This window comes from Cervus elaphus, chromosome 19 (assembly GCF_910594005.1).
Source record: "Cervus elaphus chromosome 19, mCerEla1.1, whole genome shotgun sequence".
Lineage (NCBI taxonomy): Eukaryota > Metazoa > Chordata > Mammalia > Artiodactyla > Cervidae > Cervus > Cervus elaphus.
The window spans coordinates 40,996,788-41,016,445 of NC_057833.1; the positions used below are offsets into that span (position 1 = coordinate 40,996,788).

At 39.9% G+C, this 19,658-nt stretch overlaps 1 protein-coding gene across 2 annotated transcripts in view; it reads left to right on the top strand.

Moving 5' to 3' along the window:
• The window catches only part of TPRG1 (tumor protein p63 regulated 1), a 171,425-nt gene that overhangs the window by 63,953 nt on the left and 87,814 nt on the right, over window positions 1–19,658 (top strand). The window lies entirely within an intron of this gene.

Here is a 19,658-nt window from a genome sequence, read left to right on the forward strand (position 1 = left end):
CTACAGCTGTTTTCCAGACTACTTGCTTCTCTCAACCATCACTGCAATTACCTTAACTCAGGGCCTGACCATTTCTCACAAGAACAATTGCATTAGCCTCCTAACTGAGCTCTCTTGTTCCAAAAATCTCTGTCTCTTGTAAGAACTCTTTCACCAATCATACCAGGCTACTCACCATCCCACTCTGGATACAGCAGAAAGGAGGGTTGGGAAAGAGGATGGGTGAGGTCAACATATACAATGTGAATTTTGAGCAAAAAACTAGGAAAAATCATGTAGGATAAAGACAGGCCACCTGGTAGAAAGGGGTAGACTGGGAGATTGGGATTGGCGTGTACACACTACCATATTAAAATAGATAACCAACAAGGACCTACTGTATAGCATAGGGGATTCTGCTCAACACCCTATAATAACCTAAATGAGGAGAAAAGAAGCTGAAAAAGAACATACATGTATATATGTAACTGAGTCGCTCTGCTGTACTCCCGAAACTAACACAACATTGTTAATCAGCTATACTCCAACATAAAATAAACATTTAAAAATAAACAAATATAACCCCTTCCTCACCACTGCCAAAAAAAGACAGGCGACTTGTTCAGAGTTAGGATAAAAACCAAATCTAACACTTAAGTCCTTGTCACTTTTTTGACTACTCTATTCACTCTCAAGTTTTAATCTTAGCTACAGGGGTTTTCATTGCAAAAGACACCATGGAGATGTTGACCTTTCTGTCCTCCCCAAAATTCTAGTGTCTATGTGACCTTTACTTTACCCACCAGGCAAATATTAGGAAAGTCATGGTCTTTACAATAATAGGTAAAATATACACATAATAAGGGTAAGAGGCATGTCTTTTCTTCTGCAGAATCCATAATATTAAGAGGAGAATGCAGTTAGAACTCCATTTCAGATACCTAATTGGTTCAGTAAGTTTTCTTGGTAACCTCTGGTCTCCAGAGGTATCAGCAGAAAAGTTCAGTAACTCCTATAACTTGAGTGAAAAATCATTTAGTCTTTCACCTCTGAGTGGGACATATTCTTTGATTAAGTTTTAGGAGGGCAACTCTGGAATGTTTAATCATCCAGGCAAGCAGAATAAATCAGTGAAATGCAGACCCAAATAACTTGTTTCCATCTGTCTGACCACCACATGATATCATTGTTTCAAATGGGGTCCAATATTTGAGTTAAAATGAATTTTGAAAACCAACCTGACAATTTCTGAGCATTTGTGTCTTAATATATAAATTAGAGATAATGATATATACTTGATGAGGTGTTAGGATGACTAAATGAGATAACGTAAAATTCTTAGCAAAGTTCCCAACACATATGACTTTTCAATGCATATCAGTGTCCTTTCTCTGTTCACAAGTACTATTGGTAAGCCAATAGTTAGTTTTTGCTGTTGTTTGTAGCCTCTACTTTTATTTCTATCTATCCATTTCCATCTCTATCATCACTATTTTCCACTCTCCACCTCTCATTTGCAGGGTAGAGTATGACTTGTGCAAATGAAAAGCCTGCCTTGATTAGGATAGATGTCTACTTCAATTCTGAAGGTTACATCAGAGGTAAACACTTAACTAATTCATTTCTACAAAGTATCTCATTTATAAGAAAGGATACACAAATGTGGTCTTTCAAATTCAGTGGTGGATGTTTGTGTGAACTCTCACATATTAATAATAGTATCAGTTATTTCTTTAATAGGCTTCCCTGGTGGCTCAGCTGGTAAAGAATCCGCCTACAATGTGGGAGACCTGGGTTTGATCCCTGGGTTGGGAAGATCCCCTGGAGAAGGGAAAGGCTACCCACTCCAGTATTCTGGCCTAGAGAATTCCATGGACTCTATAGTCCTTGCGATCACAAAGAGACGGACATGACTGAGCGACTTTCTCATTTCTCTCATTTCTTTAATAGTGCCTATTTTGTTTGATTTTATTTGACCTGGTTTATTCGTTGTTTGAATGCTTTTGCTTAGTGATTGACAGCAATAGCCTGTAGATGTCAACTGACCAAAAATAAATCTGATTGTGTGATCTGTGTTGAGGCTTAACTCCATAATTGTGTGCTTGCTTTAATATCAACTAGGATGCTGAACCAAGCAGTGTTCAGATAAATGTGAACAGTTTTACCCCCAAGACTCAAGTTTTGTACCTAGCTCTGAACCTAATAGGAAGCTCAAAGAGTTGGTAAGCACTTTCCAGCAACTGGTTTTCTGTTTTGCTTTCATTTTGGGGTATCCATTTATGTTAAGGACAACAATAATGTGTGTATTCCATGCATGTAGAATTTCAAGCAGTCACATTTGCTTATTTGCTGTCAGGCTTTCTTCCTGTGTGCATTGAAACCCATTTTTCCTTTTTAAATGGTAGTGATTTTGTGTTCTTTTTTGGTCATCCTCTCTGTTAAAATTCTTTTACTTCTCCTATGACCCTCCATCAAAAGCAAGTTTCAAGAGAAGATCTGATTTCAGTCATTTCTACCAGAGTAAGACATTGCCAGTTACTTTCCTTTGCCTGTTAATCCTTATAGCTTGATCAGACTGCCTACTTGTAATGGAAAGAGGTGCCAGTTGTAAAGAAGTTTAGGCATCTGGACTAAATGAATGAGGTCCCAGACACTGTGACTGTTCAAGCAGAAGATAGGAGGCTGTTTGTCAAAAGAAAGCCATGCGTACAGGTTTTGAATGACTTATCACACTTAACTCTTCTGTTCGTTTGCAATGCAGCAAAAAAAAAAAAAAACAAAAAAAAACAAAAAAAAACAAACAGCAAAAATAATCAAACTAAAACCAAACCTCCAAAATAACAACAGCAAGACGGAACAAAACAAATGTATAAATACATGGGCCTGGAAAGGCGAGAGCCCGGGGCTACTCTTGTCCCCTCTACTTGTTTTTCTAGTGGAATAAGACCATCCATTCTTACAAGTTTCAGCGGCTGTAATATAGACCGATTTCCCCAACCTTACTAACCACACAAGACTCTTTTCAAGCATAACACTTTTTCGTATGTGACAAAAATGACTGGGCTTTGTGTACATCAACTTTCAGTTTCTTCTGGGGAGATGAGAAATCCTTGGTTGCTCATCAGTGATTTAAAGAATGTCTGCTGTCAAATCAGTATTCCATCTTCAGAATCATGAATAGTAAAAACCCTTTTAATGTAGTGTAGGTCGGTGGTTGTTGTTCAATAGCTAAGTCGCGTCCAACTCTTTGTGACCTGATGGCCTACAGCACACCAAGCTTCCCTGTCCTTCACTATATCCCTAAGTTTGCTCAATTTCATGTCCACTGGGTTGGTGATGCCATTCAACCATCTCATCCTCTGCCTCCCCCTTCTCCTCCTGCCCTCAGTCTTAGCATTAGGGTCTTTTCCGATGAGTTGGTTCTTCCAATCAGGTGGCCAAAGTATTGGAGCTTCAGCATCAGTCCTTCCAATGAGTATTCAGAGTTGATTTCCTTTAGGATGGACTTGTTTGATCTTCTTGCTGTCCAAGTAGTATAGGTGGTGGTAGTTTTAGTTGTTAAGTCGAGTCTGACTCTGTGTGACCCCATGGACTGTAGCCCACCAGGCTCCTCTGTCCATGGGATTTCCCAGGCAAGAATCCTGAAGTGGTTTGCCACGCCCTCCTCCAGGGGATCTTCCTGACCCAGGGATCAAACGCACATCTCTAACATCTCCTGCATTGGCAGGTGGATTCTTTAGTACTAGTGGCACCCGGGAAACCTGGGGTTATTTTCACCTGTTCTATTTGTGTGGTGGAAATAATATATGATAGTGTGCTTATCTTTCACCAACTGCATGTTCAGTGATGTCATGCTGGTAGCTTGAAATTGGTGGCAGCAATTATAGCATGGAAAGAAGGAAACTCTAAAGATCAGAGTTTGATTTTATTGTTTTGTTAATTGTCTAAACTTAAGAAAGTAGTGGAGGATATGCTAATGATGCAAGTTTAAAAGTGTGTGCGTGGCTATGATATTGCCATAACACAAAAAAGGCTCAGAAAATATTCTTCTAGTATTCAAAAACTGTTACCAATTCGGCAAAAGAGTCATCCATCAACTTATAATGGAATATATATATGTAAAATATTTTATACTCTTTCCATTAGATGTTATTACACACACACATGTGTATACATAACTAATTATATATACCTGAAACTAACATAGCATTATATATCAACTATATTTAATAAAAAAAATTAAAAAAGAATAGCACAGCTCTAAAGTAGCATCATCTAAAGTGATGAATGTATGAAGTCTGGACAGGTGACTGAGGAAAGATGAATGCCAGACAGAGGCTGCAAGGTTGCAGAAGGTCTATCTATGTATGAAATAAGGGCATGAAATAACATTAAGCCAGTCAAGGCATTTTCTGGGGGATATCACTCAATCTGGTTCAGGTGAGCTTCTTCGTGATGTTCTAAATTTATACAAATGGATCATTCAGCAGAATTGGAAAAACAAAAGTTTGAAGGCACTTGGGTAGAGACTAACAGGAGGATGAGAGACCAAAAGGAGACCAAAAGGAAAATGAGAGATGCAGTCAACTCCAGAGAGATCCTAGTTAGCTGACCATTAAGAATGCCCTAAGAAGGGCTTTCCAGGTGGCGCTAGTGATAAAGGACCCGCCTGCCAGTGCAGGAGACATAAGAGACATAGGTTCGACCCCTGGGTTGGGAAGATCCCCTGTAGGAGGGCATGACAACCCACTCCAGTATTCTTGCCTGGAGAATCCATGGACAGAGGAGCCTGGTGGGCTACGGGGCATAGAATCACAAAGAGTTGAACACAGCTGAAGTGACCTAGCACAGCATGAAGCAAGGAGACTCCAAGTGAGACTCAAGTTTTCAGCCCAGCTGGTTTAGGAACTTTATAAGCCTCTATGGCTATAAAGACAGGATGATGTTTGTCTTAACTTTATCCTCCTCCTTGCACTGTCTTTCTTGGTCCTTCTGGGAAAGGACTTTTTAAATAGCGTGTACCCTTTTAGAAGTGATCCATTAAGCCAGCCCCAAGAGAACAACTTGACACTCTATGGAGTCTCAAAAAGCGTGATACAATGGCAATGAAGTGGCTCTTGAGTCAAAAGTACTCAAGATGTCTTTGACTGCGGTGGTTAGGGAGGTGGAAAGAGATGGGATCTTCACTCCACACACATTAGTGTAAAGTAGTGGTGGGGTTGTTGTTCTTATTCCTCTTATTCCTGAATGAGAGGACTTGCCTCTAGTGGCTGGGATCAAGTAACTCTTGCTCTTCATCTTCGTGGAAAATACTTTCAGCATGTTTCATAGCCTACCTCTCCCGAAACCCATGTAGGTTTTTATCCATGGCTTTAGTCAAATCCAGCTCCCCAAGTTGGACAGATAGACAGTAAAATGAGGTAAAGTCAAGGAAGCAGCCTAGTGTCATAAAAAGAGTACTGAATTTGAAATCAGAAAACTTGGGCTTGATTCCTGACTCTGCTGCTTATGGTCAGTGTAGCTGGGTGAACTTGAATGGGCTTTCCATTATTTTTTTAATTAGTGAATTGTTTTAGTACAGTCTTTAATCAATTAGAAATCCTCTGCTCTTGAAAGAAGCACAGCCACTGTTAATTTTTGGTATATATCATTCCAGCTCTTCTCCATGCATTTTTGTCAATGATTGCTATAATATTAATAGATAACATTTATTGAGCACTTAAATTGTACTTTGTGATAAGAGCTTTCTATGTGCTTGCCATTATATTGCTATAATTTATATAATTTTGATGATCTCTAAATGGAATTTTTCTTAGGTTTTTCCTCATATTCTTCTCAGTTATCATGTAATTTTTGTAAAGTACTAGACAGTTACTTTTAAACTGTGAATGGCTACACAAGTGTAGAGGTTTATATTTTTCTTTTAAAATTGAAGTGCCAAGTAAGGGATATTTACCAGTAGGCCAGAGTAATATTTCACAGTTGGAAAGAGAAATGAAAATATATACGATATTCTCCATTTGTTTTTGACAAAAAATAGTAAGTGATAGTTATATAGTAAATTATAGCTTAAAAATTACTCTTCATTTAATTCAATCTTCATAGCAATTGTCTTAGGTAGGAACATCACTTCCAGTTTGCAGATGAAGAAATCAAAGTTCAGAAGAGTAGTACATATAAAATATTTAAGCAACAAAGACTACTGGATAGCACAGGGACTATACTCAATATCTTGTAATAACTTATAATGGAATATATATATATATAAAATTTTTTATACTCTTTCCATTAGAGGTCATTACACACACACACATGCATACATAACTAATTACTATATACCTGAAACTAACATAGCATTATATATCAACTATATTTAATAAAAAAAATTAAAAAGAAGGATAGCACAGCTCTAAAGTAGCAGAAATAGGGCTCCAATGCATTATGCTGTTCTGACTTTTGCAAAAATATTCTTTTTTTTTTTTTTTTGCTTTTGTGCTCAGATTCCATGTGTGTCCCTTATCAGATTGTAACTCAATGGATAAACTCAACTCTATTTTGCGGGCTTGGTGGGGTAAGTGGAAGTGTGCAGGGCATTTCTGCTTAATTCAGGATGATCTCCTAGAAGCAATAACCATGCTGTATGTTTATATAAAAGGTGAGGCATCCTGGGAGCAAAGCAACGTTGAGGCCCAGGAGATCGGGAACCATTGCTTAGGTTTAGGGTGCCAGTGAGTTAACTGATCCCCAAAGCAGTGCCTATGTTCACTTTCACACCTGAGTTCATATTTGATCCTCAAACAGACCTGCAGGAGAAAGCAAGGAGGAACTACTGGCTTTATTTTATGGATGAAGAAACCCAGAGATTAAATGACCTATCTCAAGGCAACCACTTATTAAGGGTCACAGGAGGACCCGGCTTCACGGGACCGCTCTCCCAGCCAGGCTGTCTTCTCATTGCTCTGTTCTTGCTGCCTTTTGTGATTTTCCATCTCCTGACACAGTCATCACCACAGTTTAAATTGGTTAAGTGATCTTTGGGCCTGTGTCCTGTTTCTTTATTGATTGTCTGTTGTTAGCAGGCAGGAGGACTGAGATTTGCTGGGCAGGATCGAGACCTTTTCTTCTTTTCCTCTCCAGACTTTCCTGGCCTTGTGCTGTCCATTTGATCTTATTTAGTCTTTTCCCCAGAATCAACTAAAAAGTCAGATACCTGTAGGGAATGGTGTCTGCTGCTGTTGGGCCAAAGTCAGTTGTGCTTCATCTTGTCACAGTCTAATTAGGAGCACTGAACTACTTTTGTAATGAAAAGCATTGCTGCTAATAATTAAAAAAAAAAAAAAAGCCAAACAAAACAAAACAAAAAACAAACAAACTGTGAAACTAGGGATTGCTGAACATTTCATTCACGAATAATAAATGTGAAATGCAAATTCACAATCTGAAATGTATCTCCTACCCCACCCCACTCATTTTTGCATACTTCCAGCTCTTCCAGACTTTGCTACTCAAAGTGTGGTCTTAGCATCACCCCAACAGCAGCAGCGGTACTTAGGAATTTGTTAGCAATGCTGACACTCAGGGCCACCCCAGTCATGCAGAACCTGAGTCTGCCTTTTCACAGGGTTCCCAGTTGATTCCTGTAATTAACCTCTGGGAAGCATCAGTCTGGATCACTTTCATGCTCATGCTCTGAGGACATCAGTGGATTCTCCCTGCCTACATGCCTTTCTGTTACATCTTTAAGATCTTACACTGGCTAAGAGCCTTACACTAGTTCCTGTTCATCCCCTGATATAGTGCTGTGTGCTCTGCTCTCTCACTTAGGTCATGTCATGGACTGCATTTCCCCTTCCAGCTTTATTTATTATTATGCCCCTTAATAAATTCTATCAGTCAAATGGAACTGCCTGCTGATCCCCCAAAGTTCCTGACACTATGCCTTGGCCTCATGATTGGACTCACTTACTTCACTCTATCTGGTATGCTATCTCTCCTTCCTGTTCTTTCAGACCTTTCCTGTCCTGCAGGGATACTATGCCCATAAAACCTTTCCACAGTGATTCAGTGAGAATAATTTTCTCTTCCTTCTCTGTGCTCACCTTCTACAACATAATATAGTTCATTTTGAGGGAAGCACTGCTTAAGTCAGGGCCTAATTCTGACTCACCTTTGTCCAAACCCATCTCTGCCCACCGCTCAGTACTTAGTCCAGTGTCTGACATGTGGTAGGGCTCAGAATCCACCATGGACTTGACTTGAATCGAATTCAGGTAGAGACATCTACTGCTTGAAACTCTTCACTGACACTAGTGGGGTCCCTCCATCGAGTACTGCCTCCATTACCCTGGACCTGCAAGCAGCTCAAAGCCCAGTGACACTTCTCCATCCCTGAGTGAAAGCCCTCGGGCTGAAAAGGGCCTCAAATCTATCAAGATGGTGATGACCTGTGGCAGGACTCTGGCAGCAACAAAAACACCTCTGTCGCCAGAATCCATTTATCCTGGGTCAGGGTTATCAACAACCACCTAATTAAACACGTTGCTTTTCTCTCTAAATTCCTCCAGAGGCAGCCTCATTCAGAAAGCTAATGGTCCTGAGTAACCTGAATTACAGGACAGTGAGGGCATTTAGTTACTGCAGTCACAAACATACTTGCAAGTGTTCTTGTTTTTCCAAGACTGCTAAACAATTAAGGAGGAGTCAGGAAAGGCCAAGAGGTGGGATAAAGTCTGATGTAGCTAAATGCCCAGCTCTAACACTTATTATTAATGTGACTTTGGTATGTAAGTCTCTTATATCCTCTGAGCCTCAATTTTACCACTTCTAAAGTGGGTATGTAAAGAAGGATATTAATTTAAGAATTCAATCATTTAATATATATACAATGCTTACACTAATTTTTTGCCATATAGTATGTGCCACCCAAGAGTTTTCTTTGATAATAATTATATTATTAACAGTCACTCATGTATATATGCATTTATGTGTTTACTGAGCTCCTTACATAAGTCAAACACTGCTCTAAATGATGAAAATAAAGAAATAAGTAAGACAAAATTTCCATCTTCAAGAAACTCTCAGTCTTGGGAAGGAGAATGTATAATTGAAATGCAGCACAGTATGATACTTACTGATACACAATCCGGCAAATAATTTTGTGGGAGTGCAGAACTCACTGTGTCTGTATTGTTGACATAGATCAGGAGGATAACCAGGATTAAGGGAGGAAGAGAAATTTCCAAAAAGATAGGATGGGAAAGAACATCCCAGGAAAGAGGGGAATCTGTGCGCTAACTGAGGCAGGCTCAGGGAACCATAAGCAACTCAATGTGGCCAGATTACAGTGAAGAGTCAGAGGACTAAAAACAAGCTAGAAAGGCTTGAAAGGAACCAGAAAGAAAAGAACTTCAAAGGCCAGACTAAGGAGTCTGGATCATATATTTCGTTTTGGAGTCACAAATTAGAGAGCCATAAGCCATTTCCACCCTGCTCAGTTTTTTAAAAATTTGAATTTGAATGTGTTCTGTTAGAGTATATTCTCCCAGTTTGCCAACAGCTTGTCACTTCCCATTACCTTCCACTGGCTCCTCTTCATCCCCTGATGAAGCTGTGTGCTCAGTTCTCCCACTCAAGATGGCCAACTGGATGCATCTCTTCCAATCCCAGCTCCTGTGACCTCACCTTGGTATCTTGAAGTCAGTCATGACAGAAGAATTTATACCAAGGAAACAACATCAGGGCATCATCATTATTAATATTATTGTTTTAGAATATGCTTACCATTTACAACACACCACTGCCTTTATGTTTCCTTCAAGACCACTATATAAGCATTTCTATCTTATTGAAAGATATCACATAAGATGTTCACATTATTAGAAAGGCAATAGATTCTGGAAACAATTGCCCAGTACCTTAAACTTGTTGCTGTTCAGTCGCTAAGTTGAGTCCATCTCTTTGCAACTCCATGGACTGCAGCACACCAGGCTTCCCTGTCCTTCACTGTCTCCGAGAATTTGATCAAATTCATATCCATTCAGTCAGTTATGCCATCCAACCATCTCATCCTCTGTCATCCCCTTCTGCTCCTGCCCTCAATCTTTCCCAGCCTCGGGGTCTTTTTCAATGAGTCACCTGTTCGCATCAGGTGGAGCTTCAGCTTCAGCATCAGTCCTTCCAGTGAATATTCAGGGTTGATTTCCTTTAGGATTGACTGGTTTGATCTGACTATCCAAGGGACTCTCACGAGTCTTCACCACTGGAATTCAAAAGCATCAGTTCTTTGGTGCTCAGCCTTCTTTATGGTCCAACTCTCACATCTGTATACAACTACAGAAAAAAACCATAGCTTTGACTATACAGACATTTGTTGGCAAAGTGATGTTGCTGCTTTTTAATATGCTGTCTAGGTTTGTCATAGCTTTTCTTTCAAGGAACAAATGTCTTTTAATTTTGTGGCTACAGTCAGCCTCCACAGTGATTTTGGAGCTCAAGAAAATAAAATCTGCCACTTTTTCCAATTTTTTCCCATCTGTTTGCCATGAAGTGATGGGACCAGATGCCATGATCTTTGTTTTTTGAATGTTGAGTTTTAAGCTGGCTTTTTCATGCTCCTCTTTCACCCTCATCAAGAGGCTGTTTTTAAACTTAGTCTCAATTATTTAGGGGACTGCCAATATGTGTTTTAGTAAAGAAAACAAATAAGACCTCAACCTTAATATTGAGGCTATCAATCCATTTAGTCCATTTATAGTCCATACATATCAATCCATTTACAGCTGTTATACAAACAACTGTTATAGTCTTTTATGAATAAAAATGCTGCCTGATTCACAAAGAGGAAATTGTTTCCACTCTCTGGGGTCCCTAGGTTATCCCAAAATTCCCTGATGTAGGGAAAGTAGGTTGGGTCTAGGAATAGGAAGAGTAATCAATGCGAAGAGAAAAGAGCTTCTACTTCCACTATATGTTCAATAGAAAGAATTACCAAGTTTAAGAATTACTGTGGCTTCTGAAATGTGGTATGTGAATTATAAAAATGAAGACCTCCAAGCAAATCAAATTACTAGGGAAATTGAGAAAAATTGTATAATGATGAAAGGGTCAATCCTTTCATCCAGGAAGACAGAACAATCTTAAATGTGTATGCACCAAATAATAGAGCTGGAAAATATGTGAAATAAAACTGATAGAACTGAAAGGAGAAATAGAAAAATCCATGATTGTCCAGGAGACTTTGAGACCATTCTTTCAATAACTGATATAAAAATGAGCAGAAATTCAGCATAGATTTAGAATAATTTAACAATACTAGGACCCAATCAACAAAAATCTGGTTCTCTGAAAAGTTTAAAAAAATTCACAAACTACTAGCAAGAATGACAAAGAAAATTTTTAAAAAGGAGACACAAATTATCAATATTTGGAATAAAACAGGGTGTATCACTACAGACCTGATAAAAAACAGAGACATAATAAAGAATTATGGCTAACAATTATAAATTTGACAGCTTGGATGAAATGAACCATTTCTTCAATACACACAAACCACCATGACTGACCCAAGATGAAATAGATATTTAATTTAACAATTAGGGAACTAAATTTGTAATTGAAACCTTCCTCCAAAGAAATATCTAGGCCCAGGTGGTTTAATTCTCACTGGAGAATTGTATTAAATGTTTAGAGAAGAATGAACACCAATTTACATAATCTTTTCCAGAAAATGGGCTTCCCTCATAGCTCAGTTGGTAAAGAATCCCCCTGCAGTGCAGGAGACCCCAGTTCGATTCCTGGTCGGGAAGATCCACTGGATAAGGGATAAGCTACCCATTCCAGTATTCTTGGGCTTCCCTGGTGGCTTAGCTGGTGAAGAATCTGTCTGCAATTTGGGAGACCTGGGTTTGATCCCTGGGTTGGGAAGATCCCCTGGAGAAGGGAAAGGCTACCCACTCCAGTATTCTGGCCTGAAGAATTCCATTGACTGTATAGTCCATGGGGTTGCAAAGAGTCAGACAAGACTGAATGACTTTCACTTTTCTTTCTCTTCCAGAAAATAGAAGAGAAAGGAACACTTCCCAGCTCATTCTATGATGCCAGTTTTAACCTGATACTAAATTCAGAAAAAGACAGTACAAAAATAAAACTGCAGACCAATACCCCTCATGAATATAGATGTAAAAATTCTTAACAAAACATTAGCAAACAGAAATCAGCAATATAAAAAATATAAGTATATACCATGATCAAGTGGGGTTATTCCAGGGATGCAAGGTTGGTTCAGTATTAGAAAATTAATCAGTGTGCTCCATGATATTAAAAGGCTAAAGAAGAAATATCATATGATCAGATCAATTGATGCAGAAAAAGCATTTGACAAAATTCAGCACATTCATTCATGACAAAAATAGTAAAAAAAAAAAAAATAACAGAGGGAAATCTTTTCAATTTGATAAAGAAAGTCTGCATAAAATACCTATAATTAACACCACACTTTTGGGAAAGAGATAATGTTTCCTCCCTAAGACTGGAAACAAAATGGGTGTGTCCACTCTCACTACCAATATTTAACATAGTTCTGGAAGTTCTAGCCAGCATAATAAAGCAAGACAGGAAATAAAAGGCATACAGGTCCAACAGGAAGGAATAAAAATTGTCCCTATTTGTAGAAGGCATAATAATCTATGAAGAAAATTCCAAAGAATTACCAAAAATTTTCCAGTACTAATGGAAGAGTTTAGTAAGTTTGCAAGATATACAATCAACATATAAAAACCATTTCAATAAAAGTTAAAAATCAATTTTATTTCTATGTACTAGAGCAAAAACAAATAAAAATACAATAACAATAATGACTCAAAAAAAGGGAAAATATTTAAGTGTAAATCTAATAAAATATATATAGGACTTACATGCTGAAAGCTACAAAATGCTGATAAAAGAAACAAAGATCTAAATACCATATCCATAGATCGAAAGGATCAACATAGTAAAGATGGTAATTCTCCACAAACTTGACATACACGTTCAGCATAAGTCCTTTCAATCTTAGCAAGATTTTTGTAAATATAAATAAAACTATTCTAAAGTTTTTATGGAAAGACAAAGGAATTAAAATAGTTAAAACAATTCTAGAAAAGAAGAATAAAATGTTTCTCATTGGCAATTCCTATTTTCTCCTACATAACTTCAGCCCCTGGCCAGAGCTGATTGGAGAAATAGAAGCTAAACTGGTTAGCTGATGTGGGACCCAAAGGAATGACCTGAACTAAAGAACTCCCTACCTTGAGAGTCTGAACTGGGAGAGTTAGGGCTACAGAAGCCAGTTAGTTATGAGAGCAGATCTGAAAATTCATGTATAGTCAGGACTTAGGATAGAATTAAAGGTCACAGGCAAGGTAGAACTAAAAAGGAAAAAAAAAAACATTGACAGTGAGCAGAAGGAACACATTAATCAGGAGGAAACAGATGAGGTGTGTAGAAGGATACACAGACATCATGAGACAGCTCTCCAGGGAGTAAATTTCATTCCTCGTGACTTTCCAGGTTTCCTAAAGCCCAACTGTGCTCTGGTTCCTGTTCTTGAATTTCTGTGGGATTCCTCAGAGTATTTTTATAACACATCTCTTCTTCCTGGACTTGCCTGATGTGGGCTGTGTCTCCTGTACCCAAGGAGATGTAACTATAATAATACATACAGTAAGCAAATATCTCTCCCGTTTAAAAGAATAAAACAATGGAGGTGGCAAAATGTGAGCATCTGTTGTATCTTGTCCCTCTGTTTTTCCCTTTCTGCCGCCTCCTCAGAATTAGTCCTTGTTCTCCTGCCAGCTTCTTTGGCTTCGGATCAAGTGAATCCCCTGAAGTAAATTCGGGGGAGGAGGGGAGGAGAGAAGCCCCCCAGGGGGTGGGCTTCTTGTTATCGTCTGGTGTGCCCTGGAGGACGGAGCTATTCAACAGCTATTCAGTCCTTGTGTGGGAAAGAGAGAAGGATGGGCTGTGCCCAGAGTCTTCTCTTTTGTGTGACTTTTAAAATATCCTCTTACTGACTGTCCTGTGCTAGGGAGGGCACATTTGCCTGTGGGATAGGGAACGTAAGTGGGAGAAGCAGCTAGATGAAATATCCGTGGCCTGGGCTGGGGATCAGATGGCTCGATCATGGGTACTAGATGCACATTACTTTATTGGGGCTTGGTTCCTCCACCTGGAAAGTGGTGATAATAACCATTTAAATGTGAAAGAGTTAGTCAATCAATCGTGTCGGACTCTTTGTGACTCCATGGACTGTAGCCTGCCAGGCTCCTCTGTCCGTGGGGATTCTCCAGGCAAGAATACTGGAGTGAATTGCCATTTTCTTCTCCAGAGGATCTTCCCAATCCAGAGATAGAACCCAGGTCTCCCGCATTGCAGGCAGATTCTTTACTGTCTGAGCTACAGGGAAACCTGGTAAAATGGGAAGTATTCACAAATTGCAAATAAATTGTAGTCATTTCTGCACATGATGTGGCCTCTGCTTAAACCTCCTTCCACTCTCCTCCATGTTCCCCTTACCTTGGTCATGTTGGCTTCCTCATTTTTTCATAAAACATGATGGATCCCATCTTTAGGACTTTGTTCTCTGGGAAAATCATTGACCATTGCTTTTTTTCTGCAATCAACTGGTGTGGTTGTTGTTCTTAAGTTGCTAAGTTGTGTCTGACTCTTTTGCGGCCCCATGGACTAGAGCCCTCCAGGCTTCTCTGCCCATGGATTTCCCAAGCAAGAATACTGGAGTGGGCTGCCATTTCCTTCTCCAGGGGAACTTCCCAAACCAGGGATTGAACCCGAGTCTCCTGCATTGGCAGGCGGAGTCTTTACCATGGAGCCACCAGGGAAACAATCAGTTGGAACAATATGAAATTTCATGGTAGGACTTTTCTTACTCAGGGGGAAAAAAATTGTGGATACATGTTAAAGACGTATTGGAGAAATGACTAAATATTCCTGAGACCCTTCTCTGTGCACCTTCAGAGATCATCCCTACCTTGCAACCTGCGGTTTTTACAACACTGAGACCTTCACTAAAAAGCAGGGAATGAAAAGTTGATAAGAGAGTCTTCCTTAAGGGCATCAAATAGATGCCTGAGGTTCCTTCTCCTCATCCCCGTGGACAATGGGCTGAGAATCCAGACACCTGAGTCTGTGGACTTGTCTTCTCATTGTCCAGTCTCCTCACAGCATATGAACTCTTCCTTAGGAATTTCCCCGTCTCCCCCCACATTGTGGAGAACTGTGTATTCTTTAAGAGCTGAATGCTTTTCTCAGTATTCCCGGTAGCTAAGCACAGGGCCTGGTTCATGACTGGCTGCATGGGATAGTGGGAAAAAATGAACCACAGGAAGTCAAGTCAGGGGAAGGGAACAGAGGAGGTTTGTGGACATCGGGTTTTTATTAGAATACTGTGTTTACTTGGAGGGTCCCCTATTTTAAACAAATTGGAGAGGCCTGGGGAGAGAGTAACCAAATGATTGAAAGAATTGCATGTGGGTTATTTAGCTAAAGGTTTTATAAGACTTCACTTAACTCAGGGGGAGGGAAATTGCTTTGCTTCAATGCCATGCATTTTTCATCTGTTTGTGTTTGAATAGCAAACCCAAATTGGATTCTCTTCAGGGCCTGGAAGCCCAGTGGGTGCTAGGGAATATGTGTAGAATGAATGATTTAGTGTGTTCCTTCAGAGTTGCTGATCCCTGACTAGCCAAGATGCTGTCTTCCTCTTTCAAGGGCTGGTTATGCTAAGAGGCTGGAAGGACACGGGAAAGAAGATTGATTTATAAATCAGGTACAATCACTCTATTCAATATCTGGGAAGATGTCTCTAATGTGTGGGGTATGTGTGTGTGTGTGTGTGTGTGTGTGTGTGTGTGTAAAAGAGTGTGTGTGCATAAGAGTGTGTGTGCATATTGTATGTGTCTGAGGGAATAATATAAAAAAATATTTTAGGGAGAAAGCTCTTTTCCAAATAACAAATTGATCTGACAGCCCTAAAAGAGCTGCTGAGAGTATTGTTAGGCATAGGGCTGGAGCCAATGGCAAGGCATCTGGGATGGGTTGAGTAACAGGGTGGGGGGTCCTAGAAGCTTGCTCAGAGAGGTCCTGCCTGTCATTGCTGGTTCGCTGTTGCCCTCTGCTGGCCAAACTGTTGTAGTCCCAGGAAACTGCAAATCTCCCGGAGCAATTAGGATCTCTGTTTCCATGAAGTCTGGGCCCCTTCCCCAGCAGAAGGAAAATGCAGCTAGTGCCGAGGAACAGCGGTGGTGGGAGGATGTGGCCAATCCACTGCCAGCAGAGACAGGCTCTCATCACTGAGGGGAGGAATCTTACGATTCTAGCTTTTTATTCCACATTCTGCTCATTTGCTAAGACTTTGCTCTCTCTTTGGCTCTGTGCTGGGCCCAGTGAGGGAACCCAGGCAGGGTTCAGTCACTGTCTCTACACCGAGGGTCTCCCATCAAGTCTGGGGAAAACGGAAAGACAAGTACAGAAAACTGTGACTAAGGCCACAATTGAGGCGCTGCTAAATGCTTGTGTGTATTTAAAGAGTGTGCGTGTGACTCTTTGCAACCCTATGGACTGTAGCCTGCCAGGCTTCTCTGTCCAAGGGATTCTCCAGGCAAGAATACTGGTGTAGGTTGCCTTTTCCTTCTCCTGGGGGTCTTCCCAACCCAGGGATCGAACCCTCATTTCTTATGTCTCCTGCATTGACAGGTGTGTTCTTTACCACTAGCACCACGAGAGAGATGACATCTACTGGGGGTGAGGGAACTGAGGGGAAGCACCATTAAACAGCAGAATTTAAAATGGAAACTTGAAGGATAGGTGATTTTTACTTATTCTTAAAAAATATCTTAATATTATTCGGCCACACACACACACACAAATGAAATAATGCCATTTCTAGCAACATGATGGACCTAGAAATTGTCATGAGACCTAGAGATGTCACTAAGTGAAGCAAGTCAGACAGAGAAAGACAAATATCATATGATATCACTTATATGTGGAATCTAAAAAAGTGATACAAATGAACTTACCTACAAAACAGAAATAGGGTCACAGACATAAAAAAACAAACTTATGGTCACAAAAGAGGATAGTGGCAAGGGGATAAATTAAGAGTTTGGGATTAAAATACACATACTACTATATACAAAATGAATAGTCAACAGAGACCTGCTGTGTAGCTCAGGGAACTACACTCAATATCTTGTGGTAACTTATGATGGAGGAGAATGTAAAAATATATGTGTGTGTGTGTGTGTGTGTGTGTGTATGTATGTGTGTATGTGTGTGTGTGTGGCTGAATCACTTTGCTATATACCTGAAACTAACAAAACATTGCAAATCAACTATATTTCAGTGAAAATTAGAAGCATATATCTCTTTTATCATATGAGTAGAACATTTATCATAAAAATTAAACTTTGATTAATGAAAGCATGGGGCCTCCCTGGCGGCTCAGGCAGTAAAAAATCCACCTGCAATGCAGGGGACCCAGGTTCAATCTTTGGGTCGGGAAGGTCCTCTGGAGAAGGGAATGGCTACCCATTCCAGTATTTTTGCCTGGAGAATTCCATGGACCAAGGAGCCTGGCAGGCTATAGTCCAAGGGGTCGCAGAGAGTTGGACACAACTGAGTGATTTTCATCATCATCATCAATGAAAGCATGAGAAGAAATGAAAGTCACTTGAAATCCTACCACTCAGAAATGATCAGTGTTCACATTCTGATGTACATATTTTTTTGTCATCATTGTTACAAAATTGGAAGTACACTGAAGGTGCTATTTTGTATCCTGCTCTTCCTCATTCTTTTGGTATGAACATTTTCCCAATGTTACTGGTTTATTTATTTTTTGGAAATGTGCTATTTTATGGGGGATTATTTCAATGTGCGAACCAAAGGATAAGATTCTTCAAGCAGCATGAGGCAAAGCATATAGGTTGCACTACACAAGAACTGTTAATTCTTTCAAAATAATTATCTATTTTTTATTGGAGGATAATTGCTTTACAATAGTGTGTTGGTTTCTGCCATACATCAACACGAATAAGACATAGGTATACACGTCTGCTCCCTCTTGGACCTCCCTCCCACCTCCCACCCCATCCTACCGCTCTAGGTTATCACAGGACACTCGATTGAGCTCCCTGTGTCGTATAGCAAATTCCCAATGGTTACCTGTTTTACATAGTGTAATGTATGTGTTTCAATGCTCCCCTCTCAAAGAATTGCTACTTCTTCACTAATTCATTTCAGAACTATTTTGGGGAAACCTACTACCTTGGAGACATAATGATAAGACCTGACTCTATGATGTTTACAGGATAGGAGAGGAGACTGACATTAATTACATAATCACAGAAATAACCAGAAAATTGCATCTGGGGTAAGTGCTGTGAAGGAGAGACGTGAAGTTTATGAAAGTACGTATTAGAAACAGGAGAAGTGGTCATGGAGGTGGGAAAGCTTGCCAGAGTAAGGAGTAATTGAGCTCAGCACCGTAGGACTTAAGTAGGTAAAGAAGATCAGGAACAACGTGGCTGGCAGAGGTAATAACACAGGCCAAGTCCCTTCAGTAGGGCTAGGCATGGTGAGTCCTAGAAACTGAAAAAAGATCCCGGAGAAAAGAGTGCAGAGACTTGGCCTGAAATAACGTTGAAGAAATAGGTAAGGCCCAACTCTGCAGAACCTCAGACTAGGTGATTTGTGTGTGTGTGTGTGTGTGTGTGTGTGTGTGTGTGTGTGTGTGTGATTTCTCCTAAGAACCACGGAGAGATATTGAAGTACTTGAACCCAGAGTTGGGAGGTAGAGACCAAATTTATTCTTAAACTGGTCTGCTTCATTGCAGTATCATGATGAGTCTGGGAAGGAACTAAAATGTGTAGATAAACCACGTCCAGGTGGCTAATAGCCCAAGCCCAGTGAGAAGGTGACTGCAGTGGTCCAGGTAGGAGATGTGGGAAGACTGGATTAGAATATTGAAAGCCAGGATGGAGAGAAGTGAGCAGTTTTGAGAGGTATTTGAGGAGTAGAATGTTTAGGACTTAGCATGTGATGTGAAGAAATGAGAGAAAAAAAACTCCTAAGTCTTTCTTAGGAGTCTTTAAGGAGGATTTCCCCCTAAGATAGAGAATGCTGAAAGAGGTCAAGCTTTTGAGAGGATGGTCATGGATGCTGTTTCACAGAGATAATGATTCCAGGATGGGCATAGACCATCACACCAGCTCCTTCCAGAGGTGGCTTTTACCACACTTGTACACCATGCTGAAAAGTCCTTTATTTAAGTGTTCGTGGTCCCCGGGGAGAAAGCTAATACTATGCCTGGATTTGCTGTCTCCATACTTATTTCAGGTCCTTGGACTACTGTTTGCTCTGTGTAAAGCATTGGGCAAGTCATTTATTGTAATGGTCTCTGGACCTTCGTATTTTTATCTTTAAAATGAAGCTAATAGCATCTAGTCCAAAGGATTGTTGGGAAGATTAAACAAAAGCATTGATATTCAAGGGCTTTGTGATCTTCCACAAACTGCACAGAATCATTATTGATATTCTTATGCCTATATTTGCTTTGAATATTACCACCAACTTAAATTACATTAATACTAGGAATATAAAATTCAGTGTTTTCTTCAAGAGT